The following is a 21,605-nucleotide window of genomic DNA, read 5'->3' as shown; positions in this document are numbered from 1 at the left end:
CTCGATGTTGTACGGAGGAAAAAACAAGCAACTTTTGACTGGGATTCATCAAAGGAGTCGTTCTTTGGCCTGGCATCGGTGATGTTAGTACAAGAGGTGAAAAAAAAACAAGCGTATTATGAGCTCTAGGACCAAAGACCAAAACATGAAGGGAGGCTATACGGTGCAACAAGTGAAGATGTACTTAAACTTGAGGAGCACATTCACAGGATCACTTCTAAAAACGACCAGGATTTAATAGTTAATAAACCATATTTTTTTCCGCGATGTCCAATCAATTCCTGGATTTAAACAGATTTAAACAATAAATGTTAATGACAATATAAATAACCTTTGATATGGCTGAATATTTTCATGCTCATACATTTTTGAACTCACACTCACGCTTAAGCTAATGGTTATACTATCGAGATTTGACATACGCTCAATAACTTTTTGAATAATGAGACATCAATTGCACTTTTGTATACCAAAAATTATCAGTTGATGCCACCTGATGGGCCAGAGAAAAATACTCGTAACAATCACAAACTCAATGTCGATACAACAAGTGGTCACTACTTACAATTGCCTTCTGCAATGATTCCATCCTGAAACCTTCTAAGGTCAGCTTCCCTTCCCCAAATTTCCCAAATCTTTCAACCTAAATCACGAAAAATAGTAGAGCTTAGCGCACCAAAAACAAAGAGAGCTAGGGGCTACACATTTGAAAGCATGAGCAAGTAAAACTAACTTTACTTTATGCTCTGAAATTGGTAAATTTGAGTTTCAATAATCATTGGTACTTTGGTAGTCTGAGTGACTTGAAGTAAAAGGACAACAAGAGCTAGGAAGGACAAAAGAGTAAGAACGAGGACAAGTACAGCATTGCAAGTCTAAAGAGGGAGGGGGATGGCATAAGGTCCGTTGTACTGTATAATGTCGGTTGTCGGGAGGTCGTCCCCTCGCTAAGTCAGAGCAAAGAGGCTAGGCATTAGATTAATGAGGAATGCATTCATTTTGTACAACTCTTGCAATGAAACTGGTGGTGAACTACCATTAGTCATATATATAAATGTGAAGAAATAATAAATTCACAAGTTTATGTCTATCTACATTTCTATTAATTAAATTACTAATCAATTTCAACTAATGCTTTCAACATTCATCTGTTTAAACAACCTAATAATCCAATGCGTTAAATAGAGGAAACACACCTTACACAAATAATTGAAACAAACAAAATTCCTGAACCAATAATGTCAAGAGTGACCTCATTTCAAAATATGGACTGCAATTAACCACACAATATTTGGAATTTCTGGTTCTACCATAATACATAATCTCAACAATCAAATTTGACACAGGTTGCAACATATTCATGCCACTATACCTGATCAACTATGTTTGCTAATTTGATATGTCCATCTAATTCTCAACTAAATGACCAAATTTGATGGAGTCACATTACCCCATAAATGACCAAATTTCATGGGTGCTCAATTTTGCTAAAGGTACAAGATGGTGCAGGCATGAAAATTCAAGGGCATGTAGGGAAAATGTTGAACTACAGATAAATAGATCAAAATATTTTCATGTCTCCAACATACTCCCTATCTATCTTTCTAGGGTTCTGTATTAGCAGCATTATTAAAAATCACGTAAGCCGCAGCAGAAACGGAATTAGACACCCCCCATGATCCTGTATCTACGAATAAAAAAGTCGGAAACTTTGTCGTCGTCGTGAACAATCTTAAAAACTTGAGGATCCAGCTTTAAGACTGAAATGCATTTTCCCAAATAACAGAAGGTAGATATCAACAATAATAGAATTAGCTAGCGATTAGAAAGCCGTATGTTAATTCATTCATTGTGGCAAACCATTGAATAGTTAGAGTACATTACAGAAACAATAACTCTAAATTGGAATTGCGCTTACATATAGATCTAATTCACTTAACTCAAAATAAAATTAAGCAAGAACTGTTAAAGATTTCAATGAATTAATTAAAATCGAAGAAGTTAAAGATTTCAATGAATTAATTAAAATCGAAGAAGATTAATACCTAGGATTGGCGATGGACGGTCTGAAGATCTAGTCGCTGTTGTTGAAAGAACATTGACTCGGAAGTGGCGTAGTGGTGATGAGAGACCAGCGGGATTCCGAACAGGCGACATCGCGGCGGTGATGGCTGGTTGAGTGAGAGAATAGAGGAAGTCGGGTGTGAGCAGTGATACGGATGAAGATAGAAGTATCTAGGTTTATGTATTGAGGTGGTTATTGGAAAAACTCCCTTCATTATATCAAAATATAGGACACCGGGTTTGTTTTAAAACGGTTTCATATATTAGTATAAGAAACCAGTTTTTCTTATAACCGGTTTCTTATATCAAAGAAACTAGTTAGAAAATTCAACCGGTTTCTTATATGTAGTTCCTTTGGCCATTTTTGTAGTAGTGCGGAGTCAGAGTCGGAGTCTAGAGAAGTCATTAGAGAGTCTATCCCTGTTGTCATCCCCACTCCCTTCGTTTCTCCTAGCTTAGCCTCGAGTAGTGACAGTAATTCGGGAAATGCCCCAATTACTGTCCCTTTGCCGCCACTGACCATGGATCAGTTGGCTTCTTTGTTTTAACTTTACTTAAATCTTAATATGAATAAATCAGGTTCTGCTTACTCTTTGTGTTATCTTGAGTGCAATTCTGTTTACGATGATACTGAGGATGACCAAGACCCAGACTCAATCGAAATACCTCCCTACGTAGCCAAAGAAATACTACAGGAAGGGGAAGGGGGACCAGTAATAGAGGACACCGAACCCATCAATGTAGGAACCGAACTAGAACCCAAAGAACTTAGGATAGGGACTACCTTGTGCTCAACCGAAAGGGCCGATTTCATAGACCTCCTAAATGAATTCAAAGACGTTTTCGCTTGGTCCTACAAAGACATGCCAGGGATCGACAGGGATATCGCCGAACATAGGATTCCGATTAAGCCAGGTTTCAAACCTGTAAAACAGAAGCTTCGACGAATGAGAACGGAATGGGCTCTAAAGATTAAGGAAGAAGTTGACAAGCAATTCAAAGCCGGGTTCATCAAAGTTTCCGATTATTCTGACTGGGTAGCTAACATAGTACCCGTACCCAAAAAGGATGGGAGAATCCGTGTTTGTGTTGACTTCAGGGACTTGAACAAAGCGAGTCCGAAAGATGACTTCCCTCTACCTCACATTGACATATTAGTGGACAATACTGCAGACCACGCATTACTATCCTTCATGGATGGATATGCGGGTTATAACCAAATCAAGATGGCTATGGAAGATATGCATAAGACCGCATTCGTTACCCAATGGGGAACATATTGCTATACGGTAATGCCGTTCGGATTGATCAACGCCGGAGCTACATACCAACGCACCGCAACTACACTCCTACACGACATGATGCACAAAGAAGTTGAGGTATACGTAGATGACATGATCGTCAAATCCATGGAAAGAGAGGGACATATTGCGAACCTTCGCAAGTTCTTCGCAAGGCTACGAAAGTACAACATGAGACTCAACCCCCAGAAATGCACATTTGGGGTAACATCTGGGAAACTCCTGGGATACGTCGTTAGCCAACGCGGTATAGAAATAGATCCTTCAAAAATCAAAGCTCTGATCGAAATGCCACAACCTCAAACGAGAAAAAAGAAGACAGAGGATTCTGGGAAAAGTACAAGACATAAGTCGATTCATATCGAAACTTACGATGATTTGTGAGCCTATCTTCAAGAAACTCAAGAAAACAGACCACACCATGTGGGATGATGATTGTCAAAAGGCGTTTGACCGAATCAAGGAGATATTGGCCAAACCACCGGTGCTCACGCCGCCACAACAAGATCAACCTCTTGGTTTATATCTCACAAGAATCGAAACCGCCATGGGTGCCATGCTTTGGCTCAAATCGTAGGAAGTGAAGAAAGAGCTATTTACTATCTAAGTAAGAAGTTCTTGGAATATGAGTGCAAATACTCACAACTCGAAAAGACATGCCTCGCTCTTGTGTGGGAAACGAAGAAGCTACGTCACTACATGCTTAGCTACTCCGTCAAGATATACTCCAAAATGGATTCAGTCAAATACCTCTTCGAAAAACCCGTCCTCAACGGACGTCTAGCAAGATGGACTCTGATGCTCTCAGAATTCGACCTTAAATATGTGCCACTGAAAGTTATAAAAGGTCGCGCCGTCGCCGAATTCTTCGCAGAAAATCCTATCAACGACGCACAAACCATAGATACTTGGTCATTTCCCGACGAGGATATACTCCAAACAGATGTAGACTCCTGGGACCTATACTTTGACGGAGCATCCAACTTAAGAGGATTCGGAATAGGAGTGTTGCTCATTTCTCCTGAAGGTGAGAATACACCGATTGCCGTCAAACTCGACTTCGAGGTGACAAACAATGCTGCAGAATACGAAGCTTGTCTCATTGGACTACAAGCGGCGGTAAGCTTAGGCATTAAAAACCTCCGAGTACATGGGGATTCATCACTGATCATCAACCAAGTTACAGGATCTTGGAAAATCCGAAGTGAAAGCCTCGCACCCTATCAGGCTAGGATAGACCAAGTCGCTCAATTCTTCGATCATGTAACATACCTACACCTACCTCGGGAGGAAAATCAATTTGCGGACGCTCTTGCGAAACTTGCATCTCTGATAAATATGCCAGATCACATGATGGAAATGCCTTTGTGCATCGAACGACGGTCAGAGCCGGCTTATGTCCATCAAATCACCGATGAAGAGGAAATCGCACAGGAACCCTGGTTCCAAGCAATCCTGAATTTCAAGCTTAATGGTACCTTGTGACACCCTTATATATAGCGTTAAATAAATACATAAATTCTACAGAAAAACTGACAGGATATGTTTGTAATTGGTTCAACTAGATAAAACCTGTAATTTTTAAAACTTTCCTAAACCATTCACAAACATTTCCAACTTAAGAGTGCCCAAAACCTGCAAATGCTAGCAAACTAATTTACATAACATAACTAAAGACGCGGGGATATAGTGATACAAACCAAAATAGAAGAGGGAGACATATGTCCCTTCAAAATATATACACAACCAAAAGTTTAAAGGTTTCTACAAAATATAACCAAACTAAGTCCAAGGTTCTTTTGCTCACTAGCTCGTCTGTGTACCCCAACTAAGCATCATCAACCTGTCAATCGCATTTTATACAAACACGAAAGCCACAATTCAGTGGGGAGTAACTTCGAGTCCTCCCAGCCACGAAATGTCATATTTATTGTAACATGTAGTGTAACATGTAAACAATATGATAAACAATTTAATTATCAAATATTCTAACCTATGACCCCTAAACTGACCAAATTAAACTATCATGTGAAACATATAACAAATAGTAATCCAAACTTTATCAATTGTAACCGGCTTACATCTCACCTATTACAATTCATAAAATCACCATACAAGAAAGGGCAATATATCAAAGACAGGCATAAGTTCTTAGTACGGTCAATAGTCACTCTGTAACTCGAGTCTATACCACGAGGTAGGGAAGGTAATCGAACCGGTATCTTGGCTCAGAGGTTCTATCAAAACATGGCCAAGACACAACACAACCCTAGCCTAAAATCTGCGCAGACCTAGACATGCGGATACACACCACCGCACCCAAGACCCACAATTTTTCTAAAACAAAGTGAGTACCCTAAGGAGTCCACCAAAGGGTTGGCTAGTACTTAAGCTGACTACTTACTCTCAAAATAAGTAACGAGGTCATGCCCCAACTTGGATATAAACCCACCAAGTCAGGAACACAAAGGCTATTAAGCAGTGAACATACACTCGTCAAAGACTATAAAGACTTATCTATGACAAACACAACAACCTGCAAGAAGTATTCAATACCAATTCCATTTCTAGCAATATTAACAATATTAAAGGTTTCAGGGAATCTAGGGCCGTTTCTACAATATAAGAAACTATTAAATTCAACCAACAACACATGTGAACTAAAACTTAATAAATGGCCTAAAACAAGAAAAAAGGCCGATTATCCAATTCATATAAAATTTCATCCAACCGAATTTTTACCCGCAACCCCGATCTGCGACAGTGCGGGTTAAATTGTGGTGACCAATCACACAATTGATCGACATCGATTGATCAAAGGGACCAAGGCTCGATTTTCGGCATAATCATCCAAACATTACAATTATCGCTATAAAATTCATTTTGAGCCTATTCATTACAATTTCATTTTATAAGCTATTCTAACATGTGTCAACTACCAAAATAAACATAATTTTTACTATCAACATAATTTTTACTACTAATATGATTCATTTCAAAAGATTACCCATTTATTACTTATACTAATTATAACATTAATAAACCCGAAATGACAAATAATGCATGAAAAACCGCGAAATAAGCAACGGGTTGACCCGGGCCAGCCGTGGGCCTGCCGTGGGCCTGCACGGGCCTGCTGGGCCTGCTGGCCGCCACCCCCAACCCTCCATTTCTCCATTTTTGTTCAGTTTAACATCGTCTGAAGCATCAATTAATCATTCCTATACTAATATGTTAACTTAAACTAACCAAAAGACATGAACTAGACAAGAAATTAACCCATATTATCATGTGACATAAACTACTCAAATAAAAATCACCAAAATCATACAAAAAGCAAAGAATGTGACGATTATTCGTCGAGTAACTCGAAATATGTTACCTTTAGCAACAAAATGAGCAATTAGCACCTTGAACCCAAACCCTAATATACAACTAGCCACTATCTTCAACAATATATGAGTCCCCAAACTCGTCTTCCAAATCTTCACCTAAATAAACAATAAAAACACAATAATAAGTACAAAAACCGAAATTATGCCAAAATCGTCTTAAATTGACTTAATGAAAACTGAAATTAAAACATACAAGGATGTAGATCTGGAAGAGAGGATTCCGAAAATATAAATTTTGTGAAAATCGGACTAGAAACGAGTGAGTTATGGTGAAATTAGCTTGGATTTTGTATAAAAATGGTGGTTTTTGATTTGGAAATTATTAAGAATGTTCTAGGAGATGTGTTTGGTAAGAAAAATCAGAAAGAAAGGAAGGGGAAGAGGGGTGCCGCGGAAAAGGAAAAGAAGGGAGCGGGATGACGGGATTTTATGAGTCGGTTTTGGCTCGTTTCGACAATAATTAAAACCGTTTGTCAAATGCAAATTCCGACAAGTCCAAAGTTCTTAAACACGAGATTACAAGAAAATTGAGTATTCATATGACCCATTTCCAAAATCGTTTGCCCAATTTTCGAAAGAGTTGTCATTTTTTTCCCGATATGCCCTTATTTCGAAATAAAAAGTTTTTACACGGTTTAAACTATTTTTAAACATTTCAAAACTATCAAAATAAATACTTTTCTTCAAAATATAATAAAATTATATTTCTTTGAATTATTATTATTTCAAATACCTTAATATCAAATTTTACTTGATTAATAATTTACTTCCGCAATATATTAACGGTCCGAAATTACGGGGTGTTACAATCACCCCTCCTTTTAAAAAGTTTCGTCCTCGAAACTTAGAAGGAGAAATTATAGTATACATAATCTTAATAATATAATCATAGGAAAAATATGGGTATCTTTTCAATGAAATGGTGATACTCTTGTTGGTCAGGCAGGAACATCCACATTTCATATCAAAGATAAGGTAAAAAGGCAAATCATTTGTATAAATCAAAAACCAAAATACTTTCAAAACATTAATGAAGAGTTTTCAAGAATGTAAGTCTCATTCATGAAACGGAATTGCTCTTGTCGTGCACACAAGAACGCTAACTTTCCAAGTCAGAGACAAATTTAAAACAAAAACTATTCGCCGAGAAGCGTAGAACAAGTTATCAAACTTTTCCAATAACTAGTTCTAACATCCGATCAATGTTAAAATCAAAATAAGAGAAAGGTAATCTACTCAAATTTTCTTTTTCAAGTCTTCAAAAATAGGTTAGGTTTGCAGAAGTGACATAACCCTTTAAGAATGAATCGAAACTGGTAGCTTGAAAATTTAGAAGTTGTACAAAAAGGAAAGTAACTTAGATAGCATAAAAACAAAGCCTGTTAAAAGGATTCAAGCTTAACTAATCAAAAGAGCTATGATGAATTTCATGGGGTAGGAATTGAAGTCGAACCTAAAAGGATGTCAAAGGCGGAGTTTCATAGGTTACCAACATCAAACTTATGAGAGGAGTATGATAAAGTAAGGAAGAGAGGTATGAGCGGTAACGCTCATGATCAAGGAAGAAGGGAAATTAGACAACAAGGAAACGCCAGACACCTTCATCTCAAACAACAGCATCACTCAAAATGGTTCCAAAAACTTCCTAACAACAAAACTCATAACCACATCACTCCCAAGGGTTTCCTCAATCGCTTATATTACCTCATCCTAATCTATTCCCTGAAACAAGGTACTCCACTATGAGTGTGATCTCATCGCTCCAAATCCTCAAACATCCAGAAACAACTTTCACAAGCCTAAGGTCAAGGCTTCCAACAAAGCTATATTCGTATACAACTAGTGTCAACTATGGGTTCCTCAAAAAGTAAACCTTCAATCAAGAATCCCAATACCAAGCTCTAAACTCCAAGAGAAGGTTCCTCAAATATTCCACAAGGTTCTCATTTCAAAACAAGGTAGTAACATACCAACCCTAAAATCCGAAAAAAATCGATAGGATCTCAAGTTTCTCTATCCTTTTACTTATTAAGGATTCCCAAAAGCGGGACTACACTCAGCTACAACATCATTCCATCATCACAAGTACTCAATGCGACCTCAATGTCTATAAAACTATAGGGTTAACAAATTATTCTCAATACTAAGTCTCTCTCAACTCAAGAACTCTCAAGAGCCAACTAATACCTAATCACATTACCAATCCATTTTGGTCATCAACATCTCAAGGAATATTCTTTCAAATTTGACACCCTAAAACTTACTTACCATCAAATTCCCAAGGAACAAGGTCTTAATAGTAACAACACTATATCACCTCAAAGTTCCTAAAACCATAAATTGAAACTATGTTCTTTAACCTAACAATTGGTGTCAACCATACCATTACCCTTTCTAGTTACCAACACAAGTGCTAAGACTTCCCAACAATGTAGCTTACTCTCACTCTCATACCATACTTCAAGTAGTAATCAATATCACTCACTAAAACCAACTAATAATCCCACATTTAACATTTCTCATGTGGTAACATATACATTATCAAACCCTCATATCCAAAGTGATTATGGAAGCCAATCACAAACTCGGCTACTTAGTCAATCCTATATCCTCAAATCACATCTCACTAACTCTGTAAACATGGTCAACAAGGTACCAACTGTACTAAGGAGATAAGGAGTGATAACGGAATAGAGAAATGGTAAAACATTTCCGAAGGGTACATGAATCTGACAAGTTAAAAAAACTAAGGAGTCGGTCCGTAAAGATAACGGTTGACAAAAATAAGAGGTATTCGAGTTAAGAAGATATCTCGGGCAAGAAGAAGATACGTAAAATTTGGCATAAAAACAAGGTTCAACGAACGTTATAGAGAAGGAAAGGAGAATAGAAGCGGCACAATAAAAGGGTTACCGCTTATCAAACACTCATCAAAGCTTATGATCGATATGATAAGGTTACATCACTAAGGTGCTCAATAAAGCCCCAAAAGTCTACCAAATTATAGGACTAACAAGGACTCCACAATGGTAGGTATTCCTCAACTCAATTGGTTCTAAGAGCCAAAATCAATTCACCACACAAATTCATTTGTTACCATCCAAGTCCCAAAGTATCTCCTTTACAATTCCCGTCATTGAACTTCACTTACTATGTCATCCCCAAGTACCATGGCTTGTTTACTCCATTATCTCACCACTTAATACTTCTAGTCTCCGATACCATAAATTAGAATCACATCTTTGAACTCACGAACTACATCGAACAACATTCCACCAAAATTCCCAAATTCAGATATGATTAATAAGGTCAACCACGTGTTCTCAAATTTCGAAAGGTCAACAAGGGCTACTCTATACTAGATTTGGTCAACTCAAAAGGTTTAACAAACTAACTAATTCCAAAGTACGATACCAATCCATTAAGCAACGTCAACGTCCTATTGTATTCCTTTCAAGGCCTACAAGGATTAGGGCTAACTATCATTCCTTTAATTCTCCACAAGAAATATCGAGACTCTCAAATGAAGTAGCTTAGGTTCATTCCATCTTATGTGCTAAGGTAGTACCCATGCTCAAACATCTATAACAAACAAACTCTCAATAGACATAAATCCCAAGGTGTTTCTCAACTCACTAGGCTCTCATATCAAGCACAACTAACAAGACTAACCAAAGGATCCCAAGTTATATTCTCCTATACAACTCAAACCTTAAACAATCAATTTCTCAACTCGTTCACGCCCTCCAATGATACATTCTCTCAAAACCGGGTTCTCTTGAACAAGGGGACCATCCTGCGGAATAAAAGGAAGGTGTCTGCAAGGACTCTTATCATAAGAAGAAAACGAACCATGGATGAAACGGAAGAAAGAATAGAAGAGTAGTTACCAAGGCGAGAGAAGAGGAATTAGAAAGACGAATAAACAACGAGATTGGAAGATTAAGGTAAGATACACTGAATACGGAAAGAAATATCGAGAAAGTGGAAGCATTCTTCATTTGGCATAACCAATCTTTAACGGCACCAAAATTAATAACCAACCATCAACAAACCTAGCTTGTAAGATTGCATTATCTACATTTCTTGGAGAGCCATCTTGCAAAAGAGAACATTGGTTAGAACCTAACAAATAGCAATCACAAACAGACTACCACATAAAATCCTAAATCTACCCATCGTACCCATCTCTCAAGTTTATTATTTAAAGGTCAAGTGATTTTAAGTGGGGTGCACAAACGTGCGTCGGGAGCAACAAGCTCTGATACCAACTGTGACACCCTTATATATAGCGTTAAATAAATACATAAATTCTACAGAAAAACTGACAGGATATGTTTGTAATTGGTTCAACTAGATAAAACCTGTAATTTTTAAAACTTTCCTAAACCATTCACAAACATTTCCAACTTAAGAGTGCCCAAAACCTGCAAATGCTAACAAACTAATTTACATAACATAACTAAAGACGCGGGGATATAGTGATACAAACCAAAATAGAAGAGGGAGACATATGTCCCTTCAAAATATATACACAACCAAAAGTTTAAAGGTTTCTACAAAATATAACCAAACTAAGTCCAAGGTTCTTTTGCTCACTAGCTCGTCTGTGTACCCGAACTAAGCATCATCAACCTGTCAATCGCATTTTATACAAACACGAAAGCCACAATTCAGTGGGGAGTAACTTCGAGTCCTCCCAGCCACGAAATGTCATATTTATTGTAACATGTAGTGTAACATGTAAACAATATGATAAACAATTTAATTATCAAATATTCTAACCTATGACCCCTAAACTGACCAAATTAAACTATCATGTGAAACATATAACAAATAGTAATCCAAACTTTATCAATTGTAACCGGCTTACATCTCACCTATTACAATTCATAAAATCACCATACAAGAAAGGGCAATATATCAAAGACAGGCATAAGTTCTTAGTACGGTCAATAGTCACTCTGTAACTCGAGTCTATACCACGAGGTAGGGAAGGTAATCGAACCGGTATCTTGGCTCGAGGTTCTATCAAAACATGGCCAAGATACAACACAACCCTAGCCTAAAATCTCTTGGAGACCTAGACATGCGGATACACACCACCGCACCCAAGACCCACAATTTTTCTAAAACAAAGTGAGTACCCTAAGGAGTCCACCAAAGGGTTGGCTAGTACTTTAGCTGACCACTTACTCTCAAAATAAGTAACGAGGTCATGCCCCAACTTGGATATAAACCCACCAAGTGAGGAACACAAAGGCTATTAAGCAGTGAACATACACTCGTCAAAGACTATAAAGACCTATCTATGACAAACACAACAACCTGCAAGAAGTATTCAATACCAATTCCATTTCTAGCAATATTAACAATATTAAAGGTTTCAGGGAATCTAGGGCCGTTTCTACAATATAAGAAACTATTAAATTCAACCAACAACACATGTGAACTAAAACTTAATAAATGGCCTAAAACAAGAAAAAAGGCCGATTATCCAATTCATATAAAATTTCATCCAACCGAATTTTTACCCGCAACCCCGATCTGCGACAGTGCGGTTAAATTGCGGCTGACCAATCACATAATTGACTGACATCGATTCAGTCAAAGGGACCAAGGCTCAGTTTTCGGCATAATCATCCAAACATTACAATTATCGCTATAAAATTCATTTTGAGCCTATTCATTACAATTTTATTTTATAAGCTATTCTAACATGTGTCAACTACCAAAATAAACATAATTTTTACTATCAACATAATTTTTACTACTAATATGATTCATTTCAAAAGATTACCCATTTATTACTTATACTAATTATAACATTAATAAACCCGAAATGACAAATAATGCATGAAAAACCGCGAAATAAGCAACGGGCTGACCCGGGCCAGCCGTGGGCCTGCACGGGCCTGCCGGGCCTGCTGGCCGCCACCCCCAACCCTCCATTTCTCCATTTTTGTTCAGTTAAACATCGTCTGAAGCATCAATTAATCATTCTTATACTAATATGTTAACTTAAACTAACCAAAAGACATGAACTAGACAAGAAATTAACCCATATTATCATGTGACATAAACTACTCAAATAAAAATCACCAAAATCATACAAAAAGCAAAGAATGTGACGATTATTCGTCGAGTAACTCGAAATATGTTACCTTTAGCAACAAAATGAGCAATTAGCACCTTGAACCCAAACCCTAATATACAACTAGCCACTATCTTCAACAATATACGAGTCCCCAAACTCGTCTTCCAAATCTTCACCTAAATAAACAATAAAAACACAATAATAAGTACAAAAACCGAAATTATGCCAAAATCGTCTTAAATTGACTTAATGAAAACTAAAATTAAAACATACAAGGATGTAGATCCGGAAGAGAGGATTCCGAAAATATAAATTTTGTGAAAATCGGACTAGAAACGAGTGAGTTATGGTGAAATTAGCTTGGATTTTGTATAAAAATGGTGGTTTTTGATTTGGAAATTATTAAGAATGTTCTAGGAGATGTGTTTGGTAAGAAAAATAAGAAAGAAAGGAAGGGGAAGAGGGGTGCCGCGGAAAAGGAAAAGAAGGGAGCGGGATGACGGGATTTTATGAGTCGGTTTTGGCTCGTTTCGACAATAATTAAAACCGTTTGTCAAATGCAAATTCCGACAAGTCCAAAGTTCTTAAACACGAGATTACAAGAAAATTGAGTATTCATATGACCCATTTCCAAAATCGTTTGCCCAATTTTCAAAAGAGTTGTCATTTTTTTCCCGATATGCCCTTATTTCGAAATAAAAAGTTTTTACACGGTTTAAACTATTTTTAAACATTTCAAAACTATCAAAATAAATACTTTTCTTCAAAATATAATAAAATTATATTTCTTTGAATTATTATTACTTCAAATACCTTAATATCAAATTTTACTTGATTAATAATTTACTTCCGCAATATATTAACGGTCCGAAGAGGAGGAGTTCCCGATGTGAGGAGTATGTTGATGGAGCTACTCCCGATGTGATAAGACCACCGAAGAGGAGGAGTTCCGGCCCCAAGAGTATGGTGGGCCGTGCATTGGCTCGTCTTGGGTCAAATATGGGGTCTTATGCTAGACCGGAGGCCGTCGCCGTCTTAGGTCCGTTTAGGATCCGTTCCGAGGAGGAAGTCCATGCTCGGCGGGCCAACAAAAAGAGCAAGGGGAAGATGTATCCCGAGGGAAAAGGCAAGGGTAGAATGGAAGAGTGAAGACCTCCATTACCCACTTTATTATTATTTTGTATTATTGTTGTGAGTTTTTATTATGTTGTACCAGCTAGTTGTTGTGTGTTTTGTGCTAGTTTTACTATGTGAGGTGTGTTAGTTGACACCTTAGCTTTGACAAGTTGTAGACTCGTCGAGCTTTATTTTTTATTGAAATTGTAATCCTTCCCATTATTAATTAAATAAGAGGATTGCTCGTGTCGAAAGTTGTGAACGTTTGTTTCTTCCGTCCAGCTGGTAAAGGCAATTTGATTTGAATCGTCCTCAGCATTTGCACTTGGGAAAGTGGTATTTTGCGAAAAGGGAGAAAGGCTCATTTTTTGTATTTTTGGTGGGAAACGGAATCGTTTTCCCTTTCTTTTTTTTTTGGACGGGGATGTTTTTTTGATTGTGGGGATGGTTGTATCCTTCTTGTGTAAGAAAGGACTGCCTACGTATCCACCTGAAGAGGTAAAATCAAACCATGATCGTAGTTCGAAAGGTTTTGTGATTTTGAATTGGGTTTTGTGGTTGTATCCCTCAGGCATAAGCGGGACTGCCTACGTGTTCACCTGAAGAGGTGAAATCAAACCATGATCGTAGTTCGAAAGGTTTTGTGAATTTGAATTGGGTTTTGTGGTTGTATCCCTTAGGCATAAGAGGGACTGCCTACGTATTCACCTGAAGAGGTGAAATCAAACCATGCTCGTAGTTCAGGGGGTTTGTTTTTTTTAGTGCGAATGGACGTTGCCTTTGACGGATCAAAGGACATTTGAAACAGGCAAGGTGCCGCAGCTTAGACTCGATAAAACATGCAATTTCAAATCAGAACATATTGAGGAACTTGACTTGAAAAAGGTTGAGGTCGGTGCTAGTTGCAAAACTAGGCTAGGTTGTTGGTTGATAGGGTTCAAGGGTAGTATTTCTTGAGTTGGTCTAGGTTGGTCGGGTTTGTAAAGTCCTCCCCGTCTAGGTCACTCAGTCTCACTGCGCCCCCCGAAAGTATTTTCTTGACCAGGTATGGCCCGGCCCAGTTGGGTTTGAATTTTCCCCTCGGATCGACGGGTAATGGTGCTCGGACTGACTTGACGACCAAGTCGCCCTCCCGGATGTTTTGGGGTTTGACCTTTTTGTTGAATGCCCGTTGTATACGTCGTTGGTATAGCTGGACATTGTGCAAGGCGTTGAGTCGCCGTTCGTCTAGAAGAGTGAGCTGCTCGTACCTTCGACGGGTCCATTCCGCCTCAGGGACCTGACTCTCCAGTAGGATGCGTAGAGAAGGGACCTCTAACTCCACCAGTTGAACCGCCTCCATACCGTATGCTAGGTAGAAGGGTGTGGCGCATGTCGGTGTTCGAATGGAGGTTCGGTGCCCCCAGAGTGCGAATGGGAGTTTGCTCGGCCAATCGCGGCAGTCGTCTTGCATTTTCTTGATAATGGTAACAAGAGTTTTGTTCGCTGCTTCCACCGCTCCGTTGGTTTGGGGACGGTAGGGGGATGATCGATGTCGCTTGATCTTGTATTTGTCCAACAAGGCTTGAGTTTCCGCCCGGAAGTGAGAGCCTTGATCGCTGATGATTTCATGAGGTACCCTATATCGGCAGATGATGTTGTTTTGAATGAACTTGGCCACTTGTTTGGCGGTCAAGACTACATATGACTGTGCTTCCACCCATTTGGTGAAGTAGTCGATGGCGACGAGGACGAAGCAATGCCCCTTGGTGCCTATCGGGTTAACTTTCCCGATGATGTCGATGCCCCAGGTTGAGAATGGCCAGGGTGATGTCATGGTGTATAAAAGGGACGGTGGTATGTGTTGTATGTTGGCGAAGATTTGGCAATTGTGGCAATGTTTGACGTAGTTACGGCAATCGGTTTCCATGGTTGTCCAGTAGTAACCTAGCCGCATGATTTTCCGTGTAAGCATCATTGCGCTCATGTGAGGGCCACATTCTCCGTCGTGGACCTCTCCCATGACCTTCTTGGCTTTGTGATGGTCAATGCAAAGGAGGAGAATTCCTTGGGGTGTTCTTTTGTAGAGTTGATTTTGGTTTATCACGAATTGTGATGCAAGTAAACGGATGGCTCTTTGTCCTCTTTGATCAGAGTTGGGAGGGAATTCGTTTTTGGTTTTGTAATTGAGGATGGCTTGGTACCAAGGTTCATCATGGTTTTCCTCGTCGTCGATAATGGCACAAATGTGAGCTGGCTCGCTCCTCCTCTGGACACATAGGGGCATCGATGTCATGTCGTCAGGTATGTTGACGAGCTCGGCAAGTTTTGCCAGGGCATGAGCAAATTGATTTTCCTCTCGCGTCAAGTGGAAGTAGTCGACTTGGTCGAAGAACTCGGCCTCTTGATTGATCTTTGCTCGGTAGGGAGCTAAGCTGTCAGATCGGATTTTCCATGATCCGGATACCTGATTGATGATGAGTGAGGAATCGCCATGGACCCTCAGTCTCTTGATGCCAAGTGTGATGGCTGCTTGTAGGCCGATGAGACATGCTTCATATTCAGCGGCATTGTTGGTGACGGCGAAGTCTAGTATGACTGAGATTGGAACATGTTCTCCCTCTGGTGATATTAGAAAGATTCCTACCCCGAAGCCTCTCAGATTAGATGCACCATCAAAGTATAGGTCCCATGCGTCGGAGTCGGCACAAAGGATGTCTTCGTCAGGACGTGACCACGTGTCCGTCGTTGGATCCTCGCTGACGGGATTTTCTGCTAGGAAGTCGGTGACTGCTCTTCCCTTGATAACCTTGAGAGGTACAAACTTGAGATCGAATTCAGACAGCATGAGTGTCCACCTAGACAGCCTTCCGTTTAGTACGGGTTTTTCGAAGATGTATTTAACTGGGTCCATCTTGGAGTAGATGTGGAGCGAGTTGCTGAGGATGTAATGCCGCAGCTTCTTTGTTGACCATACTAGGGCAAGGCATGTCTTTTCCAGCTGGGTATACCTTGTTTCGTACTCAATGAACTTTTTGCTAATGTAGTAGATGGCTCGCTCCTCGTTGCCAACGGTTTGTGCTACCATTGCTCCCATGGTTGTGTCAGTAACAATCATGTACAGAGATAGAGGAATCCCCGGTTGAGGTGGCATGAGTACAGGAGGCTTGGATAGGATTTCCTTTATCCTGTCGAACGCCTTCTGACAGCCGTCGTCCCAATCGGTGTGATCGGAGGCATGAAGCTTCTTGAATATCGGTTCACAAATCATAGTGAGCTTGGCGATGAACCGGCTGATGTACTGGACCTGACCGAGAAATCCCTGAATCTCCTTCTCGTTCTTAGGCCGAGGCATTTGTTAAAGGGCTTTGATTTTGGTTGGATCAATCTCAATGCCTCTTTTGCTGACGACATGTCCCAAGAGTTTTCCGGAGGTGACCCCGAATGCACACTTCTGAGGATTTAGTCTCATGTTATATTTCCGCAGGCGAGCGAAGAATTTTCGGAGGGCGCTGATGTGGCCGTCCCGTTCTTTTGATTTGACGATCATGTCATCGACATATATCTCTACCTCCTTGTGCATCATATCATGTAGGAGAGTGGTAGCGGTTCTTTGATAGGTTGCTCCGGCGTTGATGAGGCCGAAAGGCATGACCGTGTAGCAATATGTACCCCACTGTGTAGTGAATGCAGTTTTGTGCATGTCTTCCTCAGCCATTTTAATCCGGTTGTACCCGGCATACCCGTCCATGAATGATAGGAGAGCATGTTCGGCAGTGTTGTCTACCAAAATGTCAACATGCGGCAAAGGGAAGTCGTCTTTTGGACTTGCCTTGATCAGATCCCTGAAGTCGACGCAAACCCGAATTCGTCCGTCTTTCTTTGGTACCGGCACAATGTTGGCCACCCAGTCAGAGTATTCAGACACTTTGATGAACCCAGCCTTGAACTGTTTGTCCACCTCTTCTTTGATTTTTAAGGCCCACTCAGGACGCATCCGGCGTAGCTTCTGTTTCACAGGTTTTGCCCCGGGTTTGATGGGTATCCGGTGCTTTGCAATTTCTCTGTCAATCCCCGGCATGTCTCTGTAAGACCAGGCGAACACGCCCTTGTATTCGTGAAGGAGGTCAATGATTTGCTGTCTTTCCGAGGGGTCCAGGGTTGTCCCTATCCTAAGTTCTTGAGGTGTATCGTCGGTTCCTACGTTAATAGGCTCGGTTTCCTCAATGATGGGGGTTCTGGTTTCCCGTTTGTCAAGTTCCTTGGCTAGGTGAGGTGGGTAGTCACTCAAGTCAAATTCCTCATAATCATTCAGAATCGCATTGCAGTTAAATGAGACGAGTCATAAGCAAACTTAGCGTTCATTAAGTTGACACGAGCGAAAAGCTAGGAAAGGATAAACATCTCGTGGTCAGTCAGAGGCGACACGACAGAGAAAGTGGCCCCTGGAACAGGCTCCAGGTTGTCACCTTTCATTGGAGTGAGGGCGACCTTAGTAGACTCAGCCTATGAATCAGCCGCGACTTTGTGATAAAACAGTGGGAAGGAGACCTTGACTGGGACATCTGGAGTGTTAGGAGCTATAACAGACTCTGACTCCGACTCGGACTCAGAATCGGATCCTTCAGCACTTTCCACCTTGAACATAGGGCCTTCTCCAGTTGTTATCTTGAGAATACGCCCTTGGCGATCGGTCCACTTGATGGTCTTCCTCCAGCCCTGGGTGGCTTTCTTCGGGTCAGTATCGGAGATCAAGGCGGTTGGATCAAACTGATTATCTTTCAGGGCGATGTTGATGACGTCCTCATAGTCGAGGCGCTTGATGTTATCTTCCCCAAAGAGTAGTGTGACAGCTTGTCCGTCAAGGCATGGTGACGGTTTGGACTCGGTTGATGCAGCTTTGATGTTGTCGGGAATAAAGTAGCAATCCTGGAATACTTCCACTCCCGGGTATCTAACCTTCGCCACAGAGTCATAGATAGGCTCCGGGAAGCCGTGGTAGAGTTCAGGCTCTCCCTCGGGGACAAAGTTTCCGTTGAGAGTCAGGTGGTAGGGACGGAGGATGACTCCGTGCTTTTTGCGTTTTCGGATTAGGAGGTTCATCTCCTGGATGTCTTTGTCAGTAGGTTCGTATCCCAGCCCAAAGGGAATGTTGGGGACCTTAGCCTGTTTCAAGGGAGGCAATGGGTCCTTTAGTGGATTGAGCGGCAAACCCGGGAAATAACCCTGACGCATCATGATACGGTTGATCGTGAGGCTGACGAACTGGTCACATTCAGAGGTTGTTAGTTCATCAGTTATGGCGTTCACGGCTTGGAAACCCCACATTTCGTTGTCGTCCTCCTCAATGGCTTGGGAGGCTACCCCTCTTCTCATGACTGCCTTGATTGGAGAAGCGGGGATCGTGATCGTTTTCCCGTTGAAGGGGACCCCGATATTTTGGTGGAGCGTTGAGGTGACCGCCTTGACGGCGTGAATCCAGGGACGTCCCAGGAGCATGTTGAAGGATGCGTCGATGTCGACCACTTGGAAACCGGTTTGTCTTTCTAGTGGCCCGGTTGCGACGGCTAGAGTGATAACCCCAGCGACCTTGCGACGAGTGCCGTCGTAGGCGCGTACTCCTTGATTTGTTGGGATTAAATCATATTCCTTAATACCCAGCCTGTGGGCAGTTTTGAGAGGAATCACATTCACGGCGGAGCCGTCATCCACGAGGACCATTGGTATGTTCTTTTGGAGGCATTGCACAGTGATGTACAGTGCTAGGTTATGGTTGGCTCCAAACAGGGGGATATCCTTGTCGGAGAAGACGACCGGGTTGCTTAGATAAGGGGCGTCTCTCGTCATGTGTGCCACTATTTCTTCTGGGGAAGAGGTGGAGGGCACGGTTAATTTTCTCAAGGCCTGTCGGTGCTCAAAAGACGTTGCGATAAGTTGGCAAATTGAGATCTCGGCCTTTGCTTTCTGGAGCTGTTTCAGGATTGAGTTCCCGGGAGCCTTTGGTTGAGTGTCCACCTCTGGGACGATTTGGTCATTCGTTGTTGGAACGACCACTGGGTTGCTCGGATTCTGATAGGGACGTCCGGACCGGGTGAGATGTCCGATTTCCTTCGTCCGCCTTTCATTTCCTGGGACGACATGGACATCCTTAACATCATCCCGCCAGATGCCGTTAATTTCAGGGTCTCGAGGATACCTCGGAGGGGTATTCGTCGGTGGGTAGTTCTTGTGGGGAATATTTTTGTGAGGGCGATTTTTGTGGGGGGTAGTTATTTTTAGGGTAGTTCTCGTGAAGGTGGTAATTTTGAAGGTGGTTTTCGTGGGGCCTATGCCAGAATGGTCACGGGAGCAATCCGTCCTGGGGTGGGCAGTTTTGAATGCTTGGGGAATTCTCCCTCGGACGTGGTGCCGGGGGATTGAAGATGAGTCGACGGTAGGCGTCGTCGAGTCGGGTGATTCTCTCAGAAAGTCTGGCAATGGCCTCCTCAACTTACTGAAACATAGTGAGCATAGCGGCAGCACTGAATACGAACACTCCGTCTGAAGGGTCCTTTTCCAGAACATTCACCTCGTCGTCAATTGGCAAGATGAGATGAGAGCAGTCTAGGGTCGGCTTATCGTAAGAGATGGCGTGAATTCCCAGAGGTTTGTCGCATTATAATTAAAGGTACAAGTAGTATTATTCTTGAAGGCCATAGAAAAAGAAATGTGTATATGGTAGATTTGAATGCCGTGCCTACTAACTCTTTTTCGTGCATGAAAGTTACACTTGATGATCCTTGTTTGTAGCACAAACGTTTTGGTCATATTAGCGCTCACATTTTTTTAATAAACTCAAAACATGGGACTTGGTTGAAGGACTACCTAAAATCAGGTTCGATCAAGAAAATATGTGTGACACTTGTGCTCGATGCAAACATGTGAGATCATCGTTCAAGCCCAGAAGAGTGGTAAGCACGAATCAAGCCCTGTATTTAGTACACATGGACTTGTGTGGTCCCATGAAGGTAAGGAGTAGAGGAGGATCCAGGTATGTCTTTGTTCTCGTTGATGACTACTCAAGGTATGTATGGCCTATCTTTCTTCATTCAAAAGACGAGACTTTTGATGAATTTGTTTGTCTTATGAAACTTGATCAAAATAAATACAAGACTAACCTTGTCTCTATTCGTACAGAACATGGCACCGAATTTGACAATCAAGCCTTTATAAAATATTGTAGAGTTAATGGCATAGGATATAACTTTTCTGCACCACGAACTCCTCAACAAAATGGTGTCGTTGAACATATGAATAGAAAACTAGATGATATGGCTCATACAATGCTCTTATGTAGTGGTCTACCTCGTAACTCTTGGGCTGAAGCCATTAGTACTTCATGTTATATTCATAATCGTGCTATGATAAGACCTATCCTAAAGAAAACTCCTTATGAACTTCTAAGAGGTCGTAAACCTAATATCTCTCATCTTCGTTGTTTTAGGAGTAAGTGTTTTGTTCATAACAATGGTAATAATAGGATAAGTAAGTTCGACCCTAGAAGTGATGAGGCTATTTTTATAGGTTATTCGGATCATAGCAAGGCTTATAAGGTCTTCAATAAAAGAAAACTTTGTATTGAAGAAAGTATTCATGTTATTTTTGATGAAGATA

This window comes from Silene latifolia, chromosome 10 (genome assembly GCF_048544455.1).
Source record: "Silene latifolia isolate original U9 population chromosome 10, ASM4854445v1, whole genome shotgun sequence".
NCBI lineage: Eukaryota > Viridiplantae > Streptophyta > Magnoliopsida > Caryophyllales > Caryophyllaceae > Silene > Silene latifolia.
The sequence above is the reverse complement of the archived record's forward strand: the minus strand, read 5'-3'. Positions refer to the sequence as shown.